Here is a 15,447-nt window from a genome sequence, read left to right as displayed (position 1 = left end):
GGCTTGGAAGTCCAGTCCATTAGAAAATGCAGCTCAGCTGCTTTGCAAATAGTTCTTGCTCTGGTGAGAAATTTTTTATAAGAAGTAAACTTAGTACTGAAGAGAACTGAATCAATCTATAGATGGATGTTCGGGACAGGTGGAAGCCTAAGCTGAACTCAGAGTATCATAGCTTACAAATGAAAAAAGTTATGTTATGTGGTTTCTAGGCATCAAATCTTGGTTCAGTAGAAATCAAGACAGACTAAGCTGCTGCTGCTAAGTCGCTTCAGTCGTGTCCGACTCTGTGCGACCCCAGAGACGGCAGCCCACCAGGCTCCCCCGTCCCTGGGATTGTAGGGTCAAATAGAGGATTCGTAGTTTAAAAAAAAAATACACCACAGTATTTTTTAAACTTAGTATTTATTTTTTTAAATTCTCATATTTAAGAATTAAACTCTGTTTCCTAAAAGTAATTTATACATATTAATAACATAATATGTACATGATTGAATCTTGTTACCTTGTGAGCTGTTTTCTAGTCAGTAGTGTTTCTTTGTTTTAACAGCTATAAAAGTGGCTTAAATCTAAAACGTACTCCCTCATTTTAAACATGTTCTGACTGAAGAACTCCGGGGTCCGAAACAAGTCTAGCCTTCTGGCAAGAGTGACGAGTTCTTCATAAGGAAATTCTGGAATTGCTTTGAACAAGTGTTTGGATAATCTCTTTGGAACTCTTTCCAAGTGGTTATGTCAGTTTTGGATGTGGGGTGAAATAGGCCATAGATCTGAATTTTCTATAAGTTTTATTATCATTTATTCTTAGAATAATAATTTTCTTTTTGAAGACTTATTCTGAGAGTTTTCTGTATTTGTTGTACATTTATACTAATAAGGCTTAGGATGTGTTTTTGGCCAACCTGAACACTAATTTGGAGATAATTGAGAAGGAATGCCATTAAAAATATGTTTGTTTCCCCAGTATATATGTATGCATGGTCTATCAGGGATAACCTGTTGAAAACTATTTAGAAATTAGTCGTTTAGAAAGTTTAATCTTAAATTAATGCCTATCACATTGATACATGTGTGATCTTTCTGTCTCTGTTTTGCTGAACTATTAGTTTCAAACTCACTAAACAAGTAACAATACAAAATTTAAAATTCAGCTGGATAATTTATACCAACAAGTAGCTCAAAGTGAGATATGTGAATTATAGAGATCACACCTTGGCAACAATGTTAAAGAGAGTATCAATTGGAGATATTTCTAGGCTTGAACTGGTGTGTCCAGAGCTGAGGAGCCTTTCTAAAATAAAATGAAACCTCAAATACATGAGGAATTAGTGGCATGATCTGTTTTCTAAATTTCGTTTTAGTCAGTGAAGTTAGTTTGCTTAATATTACAAAAGTGAGCAGAATTAAAGTTGAGACTGCTCATTTGTTACTTACTTGGTCCTCAGCATCCCTTTTTCAGGAGGCAGGATTCTGAAGTAGGCGTGTATGTGAAGTCATGAGTATTCAGTAGTTTGTGCTTTTACTCTTAATCAGCCTTTTTTCTTATCTCTTCTCCTCTCACCTTAAAATTTTTAAAACTTCCTTTTATGGCACAGATAATCTGCCTGCCTGCTGGGTTGGGAACCTGGGGAGTCTGCTGCACTCCTTTCCCTTCCTCCATCTCTGCTTCTGGGAGCCACCGTTTGTCTCATGTCTGTCTCTGCTCCTCCATCTGTGTAGCTGCTGTGCTAGCTCGGTGGTCAGCATTCTGTCCTCCTCCTGGAACTATCTTTCTCAGTACTCACTGTGCTGTGCTCAGTCGCTCGATCATGTCCAGCTCTGTGAGACCATAAAGACTGTAGCACGCCAGGCCCCTCTGTCCATAAAATACTCCCAGCAAGATATTGGGGTGGGTTGCCATTTTCTGCTCCAGGTGATCTTCCTGACTCAGGCATGGACCCCTGTCTCCTGCGTCGACAGGCAGGTTCTTTCCCACTGTGCCACCTGGGAAGCCCTAAAATACTAACCACCCAGTCATTGATTCGGGTATTTTTCTACACTGCTAATCAGTAGCAACATGATCCAGTTTAGGTTTCTTTTATTTCTTTTTGACAAGGTGCTTATAGGCAGGGAGGCCAATAAAGGAACAATAGTTCGGTAGTAAAGTAAGTGATGACAAAGTCTTGAGCCACAATGAAGAAAAAATACATGTGTTAAATAACTGAGTCCTTTGTAGAGCTAACTTTTCTGTTCTGGTTTTAATTAGTTTTGTGCACTTCTGTTTTCTGAAAACTAAAGCTTCCTCAGAATTCTGAAATAACTTGGAACAGTGACTACTTTTCATAGGTTTTCCTCCAGTGCAATCAACTATGGTTTGAGTTTTTCTCTCTGCAGTTTGAACAAAATAGAGTTTTTATTGGATAAAAGGTGTCAGGCAGGTGATGTTACAAAAAGGCAATAGATTGAAAAAGGAACTCTGAAACAAATGGAATAACATAAGGAGGAGTAGTTAATGAAATGTGAAATAATTTAACAAGTCTGGAACTGAGAATTTAAAATACAGAATAAAATTATGGATGATGCTTAAAGTTGGACTCTGTTTAATCTAAAATAATTTCTTCAGAAATCTTATTTATTTTCATCTTAGTTACAGGAACATACTTAAAAGAGGAATACTTAAAGTATGTTTGTATCTTTATTGTACTGTGAAGGATGTCTACTTTGAAAAGTCCCATGCCTCATGTCTGCCATAAGAAATGCACAAAAACTAACATATGCTTAAGTGAATTTTTCATCTTTTTGAGTCAGGTTGAATCTGCCTCTTTTTTATGGTAACCACAGTCCTGGGAATTTTCTAACTCATTTTGGGGATTTAGACTGGTCTCCCGATATGGAAACGGACCTCTCAGAAAGCAACTCTCAGAAATGACTCAACTTCTTTTGGTTTATTTAGGGTGATTGAGACTGATCTGTTTCTTATTTGTAAGCTAATTTGAACTTAATATCCAAGCTTGACCCTAAATGGATCAGGATGCAAAGAAGTGAGGTTACATTGCCATCAAGAGAAAAATAAGAAGGTATAATACTCAAATCATAAGAAGTTTTCTCTTCTTTAATTATACATCCATTGGTGTCTGTTTTGCCTGGAGCTTAAGTTTGTGTGGGGGTCTAACTTGGTACCATTTGTGAAAAATGAGCCTGACTGAGAGAAAATATACAGTCCAGGGGACTGCAAGAGTCAGACACGACTTAGCAACTAAACAACAGAAACATCATATGCTATTATAAGAGCTCTAAGATGAAGAGTGATTTTGGAAATGAAGATACATTTTATAATTAGGACAACCTGGAAGTATTTCATTTACCATAAAAATCAAAGAAACGGATTTAGATTGTGTCAGTGCTTTAGGGATCATTGCCTATATAAAGATTTGTGAAACTAAGGGGAGTTACGTATTACACATATAATTGCTTTGAATTGAAGTAGCATGAAATTGTGGTTAAGACCATGTGACCTCTGGGTGCAGATTTCTTAGTGATAAGGTCTTGGACAAGTTAGTTCCCTTAAGTTCTTATTAACTGTTTTTGTTTGTTTGTTTTGGTGTAAGGTAGGGTGGGGGTTTTGTTGTTCAGTTGCCAAGTCGTGTTCAACTCTTTGCAGCACCATGGACTGCACCAGGTTTCCCTGTCCCTCACCATCTCCCGCAGTTTGCCCAAGTTCATGTCTGTTGAATCAGTGATGCTATCCAACCATCTCATTCTCTGACACCCTCTTCTCCTGTCCCCAATCTTTCCCAGCATCAGGGTCTTTTCCAGTGAGTCAGCTGGTGGCATCAGGTGGCCAAAGTATTGGAGCTTCAGCTTCAGCATCAATCTTTCCAAAGAGTATTCAGGGTTGATTTCCTTTAAGATTGACTGGTTTAATATCCCTGCTTTCCATAGGACTCTCAAGAGTCTTCTCCAGCAGCATGGTTCAAAGGCATCAGTTCTTTGGCACTCTGCCTTCTTTATTGTCCAGCTATCACATGTGTACATGACTACTAGAAAGACCATAGCCTTGACTATATGGACCTTTGTTGGCAAAGTGATATCTTTGCTTTTTAATACACTGCCTAGGTTTGTTACAGCATTCTTGCCAAGAAGCATTTGTCTTCTAATTTCATGGCTGCAGGTAAGGTGGCATTAAGTGAGATACTCCATATAAATATCAATAATAATGTTAGAATATTGATATTATTGTCACTAAAGTATGTTTTCAAACAACTTCCTAATGTAAATCATGTAGTTTTTTTTATTTTTTAATATTATAATTTTTATTTTTATTTATTTATTTTTTTGCAGCTCGAGTTTTTATTTTATTTTATTTTTTAAATTTTATTTTATTTTTAAACTTTACAATATTGTATTAGTTTTGCCAAATATCGAAATGAATCCACCACAGGTATACATGTAGTTAAACAAGCCTGAGTGGATGTTTTCTTTGGTTCAGATGAATACAAGGAGACAGTATGTAATAAACTTTAACCTGCTCATACTTCATACATAAACCTTGAAAGAATAACATCTATCTTCAAACTTCAAAATTAAAAAAATTTTATTCCCATTAACTTGGGTGGAAGTTTGGAGTATTAGAATTTTTTAGAGTCTTTCAGGAATGCTGTTTAGGCAGCCCTTCCAGTCCGTCAGATTAATGGGGTTGCTGGGACAGTGAACGGAGTGTACACTTGCCTAGTGACAGTGGAGGTGCCTGCAGAAGGAAGATGGGCATGCTTTAATTTTTCCAAGCGATCTGAGGCATCTGGAAGCACAGCAGATGTTTTCTGTCTTGATGCTGCTTTGGTGCCAGTGTATGCTTAGCATCCATTTGTATCACTGAGAGTTAGATGTAAACTCTTACTTTTTTTTTTTTTTTTTTGGATAACTGTTATTGTATTAGGCACTTTTACATACTTTTAACTTTTTTTTTACTTATCAACAACATATTTTGTTTAGTCAGTTAACTTATACAACAGTATTTTCCTTTATGACCATTCATCTCCCTTAAACATTGCTATGTCTTTTGACATGGAAATTCCTAAGTGATTTAGTTTAAGACTAAAATTTGTGTTAAGGAAAATCAAATTTGGTAGAGACATTTTATGTATAGTTAAAACTGCTTTTGTTTAATTACTCCTCTTTCTGTTGAAAAGGAACCTTGATACTAGTGGTTCAGAAACACATTTGAGATCTTTGTATTAAGTTGAGTACAGTTTAATTGGACTAGATGAAGTATTATATATATTCAACAAATAATTTGAAGATTGTGCGCCTGAAAAATGGAGAGTAGTTGTTACTGGTTGATATCTTTGAGAAAGCTTCTTGAAGTCATCTCTTCGCTGCTGTATCCTTATCTTTGGGATGGTCTGCTTCGGGATCTCCATTTTAAGAAGCTTCTTAGATTTTTGTAGACACTGAAGCTTGAGACCGACTGCTGAAGTCTCTGCTGACAGCTTTAAGATGTAGGCTCTGCCCTTGTAATGGAAGGGATGTTTTTATTTATGGGATAAATAAATGGGATGTATTTATTTATGTTATTTGCTTAAGGCATAAAACTTTAAAAATGCTACCAAAATTTACCAAGACAAGAAACTATAGAAGTTATAAAAGTTTTTTTTTTTTTGAGGGTCCTTATAAAAGCTAGAAAAAAAGAATGAAGAAGATGAACATATTATTGAAATAGTGCTTTTGTGTTACTTTTTGGTATTTTGACCTTAATTTACCGTAGGACTGTTGTTAGCAGATTGAAATGTTCTTGTGAAAACTCGTAAGGCTGTAGTCTTTTCTTGAAAATTGGTTTAGTACTGTTGTTTACATTGTGAAATTAGGGCTTTCAATAAGATTTTGGTTTCCATCTATCCTGAATTCTCCCTAGGAGTGCACAACTTCAAAAATAAAGAGGCACAGTCAGCAGAAAAAAGAGGTGGTCTGAGCATTTATGCGTTAAATATGCATGTTAATTAGGAAAAAAATTAGAAAAATATGAAAACAGATGTTACATAAATTATTGCAGTCCCAGGGCAGCAGTAACTTATACACTGACAATAATTTTTATATGTGCATGTGTATGTCTATTTCTAGATTTCTCAGTGTTTATGCAATTCCATAGAGAATAACTGGAAGAAAAACTGGTATATCCTTTCAGTGAGACTGTGGTAAACACTCCTCCTGCTTGTGGCTTGCTGAACAAGTCTAGGCATAATACACACGCTTCTGTGAGCTAACCATCCCTGCTTCCTGATCTTCCCTGCAGTCCTTCCTTCTTGGTTTCTTTGGTGGTATGTCAGTGAACTCTTTTAATGGACACGTCCTATCTGAACAAGAAAGTGAACCACAATCCCAAGTAGTATAGGACGTGTAAAATTGACTGTAGTGTAAAATAAGTATTTAGGAATAAAACAAATCACAACTTTTGAGGACACTGATTATAATGTTACTTTTTCTTTGTTTACACTCGTACTTTCTGAAGGAATAGCCATCATTCTCTTGAGTAGTGTTGACACAGTAGTATGACAGTCTATACTAAGTTTTACATAAACGTACATTCATCAAATACACATATGTTGGAATAATTGATAGATCCTCAAATGTCTTTAAAGAGACATCCATAATATAAAAATGGTCTGTATTTTTACAAGAGAAAGGTGAGAAATAGAGACATGCTTTGTTTCAGTGGTGCGGCAATTTTTAGTTCAACCATACAGAAAAACCATGTGACTGGAGTTCTGTCCAAGACGCTGTTGCTGTTATCTGGGTGTTTTCCATTTATAGATTATATAACTTAGAAACATATTGTTTGTAACTTTTCAGATAAGATTGAAAGTTAAAATAAGGAAATGCTCCATCAGAATGTAATAAATCATTCTCTTTATCTAACAAGCAAACAAAACATGAATTATATTCAGTTACAGGAGCATGAAACAGTTTCTGTAGATCTATGTAGTGATCAATGCTGCATTCATTTGTAGTCTTTAGAAATCATACTTTGTTATTTGGTTTTAGTAGCATATGATGTTAAAATGTGTTTTAAGTAATTTCTTTTGATCCCAGAAGTTTCATATATACCTGTTATAATGCTTTTCAATTCCATGGTTTTGATTTATATTTTACTTTTTATTGCCTAAGTATTATCTTTTTGTGCATATGCTGAGTCACCAATAAGCTATAAGCTACTACAGAATGAAATCTAGAAAAGAGTGATCATATTGTTTGATAATTTATTATCCTTTAGAGGTTCTTTACTTTAGATAGATATTTAAAAAATTTTGTGGATATTCTTGAAAATTTTATGTAGAGATGTATCCCTGTCAGATAGGATTTGTGGAAGTGTATTAAAGTATATTACTAAAGGTGATAAATGTTTTTCTGTAGGCAAAAAGGCTATGGAAGTTAATTATTAATTCACAAATAATATTTACTTGCCACACTGATACAACTGTATTCTAATTTTACATTTTACTAGTACTTTGGAATTAGTTTTCAGTGGAGTTTTTTCACATTTGTTTTAAAATGTCAGATTTCCATTTTCTAGCTTATGTAATTTTAATACTTATTATTTTATTATGTATTAGAATAGTGCATTTCTTATTTGAACACTTTTACTTCATGTCAGTGAAACAAAGTGATAAGAGGTGATGTATTTTATATTGAGGTGTTTTAGGGTTTTTTTGGTATTATAATGCTGTGAGTATTATAAAGTGAGTTTCTTTCTTCTATTTTAGATGATGGAAAGGGTGATTAATGTTTAAGCTAACATTTGTCTCCTAAGAGCCAAAAATATGGCATAAATTTTTTCAGCTTTTTGCATTGATGGCTTTGACTCCTTTGCATAGGGCTAGGCATATTTGAAGCTATTTTATTTATTTATTCTTCTAGGTATTTGCTGTTTATCCTGAAGCTCAGCTGAGGCAGAGCTCAGCTGATCTCTGTTTCTTGACTGTTTACTTCCTATTGGCCAACCAAGATTTTATTGGAGAATTCTGTTGCACAGAGCCTGCCATCATCTGTGGGCCGTAACAGGAACATGCATTTGCAAGTGTCAGTTAGATTTGTGGATCAATAAAGTTTTCCTGAAAGGTATGTATACGTTAATTTCAAAACGTACGTTTTAAGTTCAGTGCTATTAACATCTGTCTTAGTCTGGCTTCTATAACAGAAATCCCATAGATTGTGTGACTTACAAATCACAGAAATTTATTTTTCACTGTTTTGGAAACTGGGACGTCTAAGATCAAGATGCTAGTAAATTTTGTGTCTGGTGAGGATCCACATGCTCGTTCATAGATGGGCGTCTTCCTGCTGTCTTTACACGGTGGAAGAATAAAAGAGTTGTCTACGGTCTCTGTTTATAAGGGCACCAATCCCATTTATGAGGGCTCCACCCTCAGGACCTGATCACCTCACAGAGAACTCACTCCTATGCCATTACGCTGGGAATTAAGATTTAGTTTTGGGGAATAATAAATGTTCATTTCATAATAATACCCTTATGATGGTTATCATAATCTGTTTTACAGATTTGTGTACAGAAAATGTGTGTTGATGTGTATGTATGTGTATATGCTGTGTGTTCAGTCATGTCCGACTCTTTGTGATCCCATGGACTGTAGCGCACCAGGCTCCCCTGTCCATTGAATTCTCCAGTCAAGAATACTAGAATGGGTTGCTATTTCCTTCTCCGTGTATGTGTATATGTGTATGTATGTGTTTATACACTTATACTGAGTTTAGATTGCAGACTCAGTCAGGGAATAATGTTACCCTGTAACATAGAGTTCTTTGACAATTTCTTTCCATTTATCTATTGACCCACCAACTTCCAGTCTTTTCTTTTTCTTCATTGTTTTCCTTCTTTCTTAATTAAACTTGCATTGGGCTTTAAAATATTTTCACACCAGAATACTTTCAGCCCTTTTCTTATTGAAGACTTTACTTTTTGTATTCTTATCTCTTTTCCTTTTTCTTTACCTTTTTTCTTTCTTTCGTTCCTACCTTCCTACCTACCTACCTACATTCTGATGTTCATTAAGTTTGTTGAAGGTGTTGCAAATTTAGAATGATTGAACTTAGAGTTGAAGGTATATCAAATAGGTAGGATTCACATTTTTTTTTTTTTTACCACAACCCTTAGTAAGAAATAAATTTTGTATTTATGAGACATATTCCTCAGGCATAAATGCACAAATGAAGCTAACAAAAGTTGGTGAAACAATTCTGCCTTGGCTACCTTGAATGTATACTGTGTTCTATTTTATTACATTTTTTGTATACTTTATTTAATATATACTGATACCCATAATTACATTTATTTCCCTATCCAATGATGGATCACTTTTGCAATTTCAAAAAGTCCTAGTGTAGATCACTTTATGACTGACTTGTAGGGAAAATAAATGGAATGAGGCAATTTGTTTTTTTGTTTCAGTCCAGCTGCTTTTCTGCTGTCTTCTCTGTGCTTCTCATTTCTTTTGATTCAAGTTATCAGATGACTTGGGGAAAGAACTGTGAAACTGCTGAAAAATATTGGAGCACTTATTGGTTCTTTTGCAGTAAGAACACAGATACCAGTGGTCATATTTCAAAGTATAAATGGAAGAAAATCTTTAATAGAATCATTCCTTTATAGTAAGGTGAATTTTTAAAAGTTCTATTTTTTTCATTCTATCTTTGTAAATTGTGCATGCTGATGCTCTCATCATTCTTGCTTTAAAATATTTCAAACTTCTAAGTCCTTTATATCAGCTTAGAATAACATATTTTCCCCCCAAAGTGGTCTAATCTAGTGTTCCTTCTGATTTTATGTAACATTTTTATCCTTTTCACAAATTACAGACAGTCAAAAATTAAAAATGTAATATATATTTTAGAAAGTTTAGTATATACAGAAAAGTAAAAAGAAGATAAAAATTATGCTCAATCCAATGTATTAAAAGCTAAAGCAGTTCTAAGAGGAAAGTTTATAGCAATAAGCACCTGTATTAAGAAAGGAAATCTCAGGGGTGTCCACTATCTTCAATTTTATTCAGCTCAGTTTTGGAGGTCCTAGCCTCAGCAATCAGAGAAGAAAAAGAAATAAAACAAATCCATATTAGAAAGGAGGAAGTAATACTGTCACTGTTTGCAGGTGACATGATACTATAATAGGAAATCCTAAAGATGCCACCAGAAAACCATTGGAGCTCATCAGTGAATTCAGTAAAATTGCAGGATACAAAATTGATATATAGAAATCTCTTGCATTTCTATACACCAGCAATGAATTATCAGAGAGAGAGATTGAGGAAACAGTTCCATTTACCATCTCATCAAAAAGAGTACAATACTTAGGAACAAACCTCAGTAAGGAGATAAAAAACTTGTACTCAGAAAACTGTAAGATACCAATGAAAGAAATCGACAGCACAAACAGATGGGAAAATATATTTTTGAATTGGAAGAATTAATGTTGTTAAATTGACTGTTACTACCATTACTAACTGCCAGTAAATTTGGAAAATTCAGCAGTGGCCATAGGACAGGAAAAGGTCAGTTTTCATTCCAGTCCCAAAGAAAGGCAATGCCAAAGAATGCTCAAACTACCGCACAATTGCACTCATCTCACACGCTAGTAAAGTAATGCTCAAAATTCTCCAAGCCAGGCTTCAGCAATACATGAACCGTGAACTTCCAGATGTTCAAGCTGGTTTTAGAAAAGGCAGAGGAACCAGAGATCAAATTGCCAACATCCGCTGGATCATCGAAAAAGCAAGAGAGTTCCAGAAAATCATCTATTTCTGCTTTATCGACTACGCCAAAGCCTTTAACTGTGTGGATCACAATAAACTGTGAAAAATTCTTCAAGAGATGGGAATACCAGACCACCTGACCTGCCTCTTGAGAAACCTATATGCAGGTCAGGAAGCAACAGTTAGAACTGGACATGGAACAACAGACTGGTTCCAAATAGGAAAAGGAGTCCGTCAAGGCTGTATATTGTCACCCTGCTTATTTAACTTCTATGCAGAGTACATCATGAGAAATGCTGGGCTGGAAGAAGCACAAGCTGGAATCAGGTTTGCCGGGAGAAATATCAATAACCTCAGATATGCAGATGACACCACCCTTATGGCAGAAAGTGAAGAAGAACTAAAGAAAAGCCTCTTGATGAACATGAAAGAGGAGAGTGAAAAAGTTGGCTTAAAGCTCAAGATTCAGAAAACGAAGATCATGGCATCTGGTCCCATTACTTCATGGGAAATGGATGGGGAAACAGTGGAAACAGTGTCAGACTTTATTTTTTTGGGCTCCAAGATCACTACAGATGGTGATTGCAGCCATGAAATTAAAAGATGCTTACTCCTTGGAAGGAAAGTTATGACCAACCTAGATAGTATATTAAAAAGCCGAGATATTACTTTGCCAACAAAGGTCTGTCTAGTCAAGGCTATAGTTTTTCCTGTGGTCATGTATGGATGTGAGAGTTGGACTGTCAAGAAAGCTGAGTGCTGAATAATTGATGCTTTTGAACTGTGGTGTTGGAGAAGAGTCTTGAGAATCGCTTGGACTGCAAGGAGATCCAACTAATCCATTCTAAAGGAGATCAGTCCTGCGTGTTCATTGGAAGGACTGATGCTCAAGCTGAAACTCCAATACTTTGGCCACCTTTTGCGAAGAGTTGACTCATTGGAAAAGACACTGATGCTGGGAGGGATTGGGGACAGGAGGAGAAGGGGACGACAGAGGATGAGATGGCTGGATGTCATCACCGACTTGATGGACATGAGTTTGAGTGAACTCTGGGAGTTGGTGATAGACAGGAAGGCCTGATGTGCTGTGATTCATGGGGTCACAAAGAGTCAGACACGACTGAGCCACTGAACTGAACTGACTGACCATTACTAAGGCAATCTCCATATTCAGTGCAATTCCTATCAAGATATCAATGGCATTTTTCACAGAACTGGAATAAATAAATTAAAATTTGACATGAAAACACCAAAGACCTCAAACAGATAACGCAAATTTGAGATAGAAGAAAAGAGCTGGAGGAATCACATATCCTGATTTCAGACTACACTACAAAGCTACAATAATTGAAAAAAGATACATATGTCAGTGGAACATAATAGAGAGCCCAGAAATAAACCACATGCTTATGGTCAATTAATCTGACAAGGGAGGCACAAATACACAATGGAGCAAAGACAGTCTCTTCAATAAGTAGTGTGGGAACACTGGGCAGATACATGTCAAAGAATGAAATTGTAGTATTCTCTAACACAAGAAAGAAAAATAAACTAAAAAATAGACTAAAGTCCTAAATGTAAGACCAGATATTATAAACTCCTAGAATCGGAACACTCTCTGAAATAAATCACAGCAGTAGTTTTTGGATTCATCTCCTAAAGCAAAAAAAAGAAAAACAACAATACACAAATAGGACCTAATTAAATTTAAAGTTTCTGTACAGCAAAGGAAGCCATCAATGTAAGAAAAATACAAGAGATTTGCAAATGATGTGACCAATAAGGGGTTAATATCCAACATGTGTAATAGTTCATTTAACTCAATATACCAAAAAAGTGATTAAAAAATGGGCAGATGAACTGAATACATTTTTCTAAAGAGGAAATGCAGATGACCAGTAGGCACATGAAAAGATGCTCAGCATCACTAATAATCAGGGAAATACAAGTCAAAGCATGTGCGTTTGTTTGAGATAGTACCTCAGTGGTGATACTTCCGTGATGAAATACCACCTCACACTCTGGTTAGAATGGCTGTCGTCGAAGAGAACACAAATAACAAACGTTGGCGAGGATGTGGAAAGAAAGAAAACCCTTGTACCCTGTTGATTAGAATGGACATATGTGCAACCATTGTGAAAAACAGTTTGGAAGTTTCTCAAAAAATGAAAAAAAAGAACTACCACTTGGTCCAGCAGCCCCACTCCTGGGCACATATTTGGAGAAAATACAGACACTGTCAAGAAGCTGCTTGCAGCCACTGCTGATGGCAGCACTGCTTATGAGTGCAGTCCACGGGAGTGCCCTAAGTGCCTGTGAGCAGATGAGTGGAGAAAGAAGATGTTTTGTGTACAAACACACACACTGGGATGCTACTCAGCCATTGGCCAGTGATGAGATATTCCATCTGGAGCAACATAGATGGACTTGGAGGGCGTTATTCTGAGTAAAGTGAGTCAGAGAAAGACAAACACTGTACAGTACCACGTACACGTGGGATCTAAAACTACAACAAATCGATGAATGAGACAAAAACGAAACAGTCTTCTAGAGAACCAACTAGTGTTTACCAGCTGGGAGAAGGAACTGGGGAAGGGCAACAGAGGGGTCGGGGGGGGAAGGAATATTATAGAAGTATGTGAATCACGTGTGTAAAATTTTTGAAAATTGTAGAGCACTATAGAATTTGAAGAATAAAATTTATAGAACCCTATAGAATCAATTTCATTCAATGGAAAAAAAAACTGCACACAGAGAAGAAAAAGAATAGAAAGCCCAAATAAATCACTCAAATTACATGTCAAGGATTAGTTGAATAATGGGAAAAACAAAGAACACAAATAAATAGAAATTAAAATAACAACAGATAATATCAGTGAAACGAAGTTGTTGTTTTTAAAGATGATGTTGGTTTTAAAGATGTTGTTGGTTTTTAAAGATGAAATAGAGAAGACTTAAGCTGGATATACCAAGGTGGGGAAAACAACAGCACTGAAATACAGAAGTTCATAAGAAGCTACTATGAATAATTATTCACCAACAAATTGGACAAATTAGAAGTGGTTAAGTTTCTAGAAATATGCAACCTATCATATTGAAGAAAGAGAGAATCTGAATAATCTGATAGATTGAATCAGAAAAGTGCTAGCCACGTTCTGGCACAGATGGCTTCACTGATTAATTCTGCCAAACGTTCAAAGTAGAATTAACATCAAACCATCTCAAACTCTTGCAGAAAACATAAGAGGAGGGCACATTTCTGTTTTATCAGGTAAGCATTACCCTGAGACCAAAACCAGGTGTGGAAACTACAAAAAAGTTACCAGCCAATAGCTCTGATGAATGCAGATGCAGAAATCCTCAACAAAGTGTATTCAGCCAAATTCAATAGTACATGGAGATTATACAACCGGATCAAGTGGGATTTTTCTGTCTTTGCAGGGATGTAAGTGTGGTTCAGCATCCTGAAATCATTGTGATACACTGCATTAATAAAACAAAGGATGAAAATCATATGATCATCTCAGTAGATGCAGAAGGAGCATTTGACAGAATTCAGCATCCATTCATGGTATAAGCTCTCAAGAAACAGGACATAGTGGCAACTTATTAAACACAGTAAAGACCACATACGAACAACCATAGGTAACATCATACTTAATAGTGAAAAGCTAAAAGCCTTTTCCCTGAGATCAGGTGGATGATAAGAATGCCCAAGCTTCCTGCCTCCCCTGCCCGCCCCGCTACCCCCATCCCCAAGGAGCTGAGTATTCTTTACTTGGGCTGTATATCACAGTTGTTTTTGTAATGCGTAACCATGAGAAAAAGATGGTGTTCCTCATATTAAAGGAACAACCTCACCAATTTTGTTTGACATAATACTGGAAATACTAGCCAGAGAAATCAAGAATAAGAAAAAGTATTCAGATCAGAAAGGAATAGAACTTTTTATTGTCAGAGGTATAATATTATATGTTGAAAACACCACCAGAAAAAATCCTGTTACTAAGTTCACTAAAGTTGCAGGATACAAAATCAATATACAAAAATCAGTTGCATTTCTGTACACTAATAGTTATACAGTGGAGGTGATGAGCAGATTCAACAAGTTAGATCTGGTAGACACAGTGCCTAAAGAGCTATGGATGGATGTTCATGACATTGTACAGGAAGCAGTGACAAAACCATCCCAAAGAAAGAGTAATGCAGTAAGGCAGATGGAGGCTTTACAGATACTAATCGCTGAGTAAAGAAGAGAGATGAAAGGCAAGGCAGGAAGGGAAAGACAGACCCAACTGAATGCAGAGTTTCAGAGAATAGCAAGCAGAGATAAGAAGGCTTTCTTAAGAAAATGGCGTGAAGAAATAGAGGAAAACAATAGAATGGGAAATACTAGAGATCTCTTCAAGAAAACTAGACATACCAAAGGAACATTTCATGCAAAGATGGGTACAAAAAAGGATAGAAATGGCAAGGACCTAACAGAAGCAAGAAGAGACTAAGAACTGCTGTACAGTCTCACTCATTCCTCATGCTATGAAGGTAATGCCCAAATATTTCAGTTGAGGTTCCAGCAGTATGTGAACTGAGAACTTCCGGATGTACAGGCTGGGTTTAGAAAAGGCAGGGGAACCAGAGATCAATGCCCAATATCCAGTGTGTCATAGAAGAAAACAAGGGAATTCCAGAAAAACATCTACTTCTGCTTCAT

At 36.1% G+C, this 15,447-nt stretch overlaps 1 protein-coding gene across 4 annotated transcripts in view; it reads left to right on the top strand.

The window, feature by feature from the left end:
* Positions 1–15,447, top strand: part of TBC1D5 (TBC1 domain family member 5) — a 591,406-nt gene that overhangs the window by 142,481 nt on the left and 433,478 nt on the right. For 3 of the 4 annotated variants that reach the window (XM_027549590.1, XM_027549600.1, XM_027549627.1), the window contains one exon: positions 7,888–8,088. The exons of the other annotated variant lie outside the window; for it this stretch is intronic. The gene's annotated coding sequence lies outside the window, so the exon portion shown is untranslated. The remainder of the gene's footprint in view (positions 1–7,887; positions 8,089–15,447) is intronic. 4 annotated transcript variants of the gene reach the window in all.

The sequence above is a fragment of the Bos indicus x Bos taurus genome, chromosome 1, assembly GCF_003369695.1.
Source record: "Bos indicus x Bos taurus breed Angus x Brahman F1 hybrid chromosome 1, Bos_hybrid_MaternalHap_v2.0, whole genome shotgun sequence".
NCBI classification, from domain to species: domain Eukaryota; kingdom Metazoa; phylum Chordata; class Mammalia; order Artiodactyla; family Bovidae; genus Bos; species Bos indicus x Bos taurus.
The sequence above is the reverse complement of the archived record's forward strand: the minus strand, read 5'-3'. Positions and strand labels throughout refer to the sequence as shown.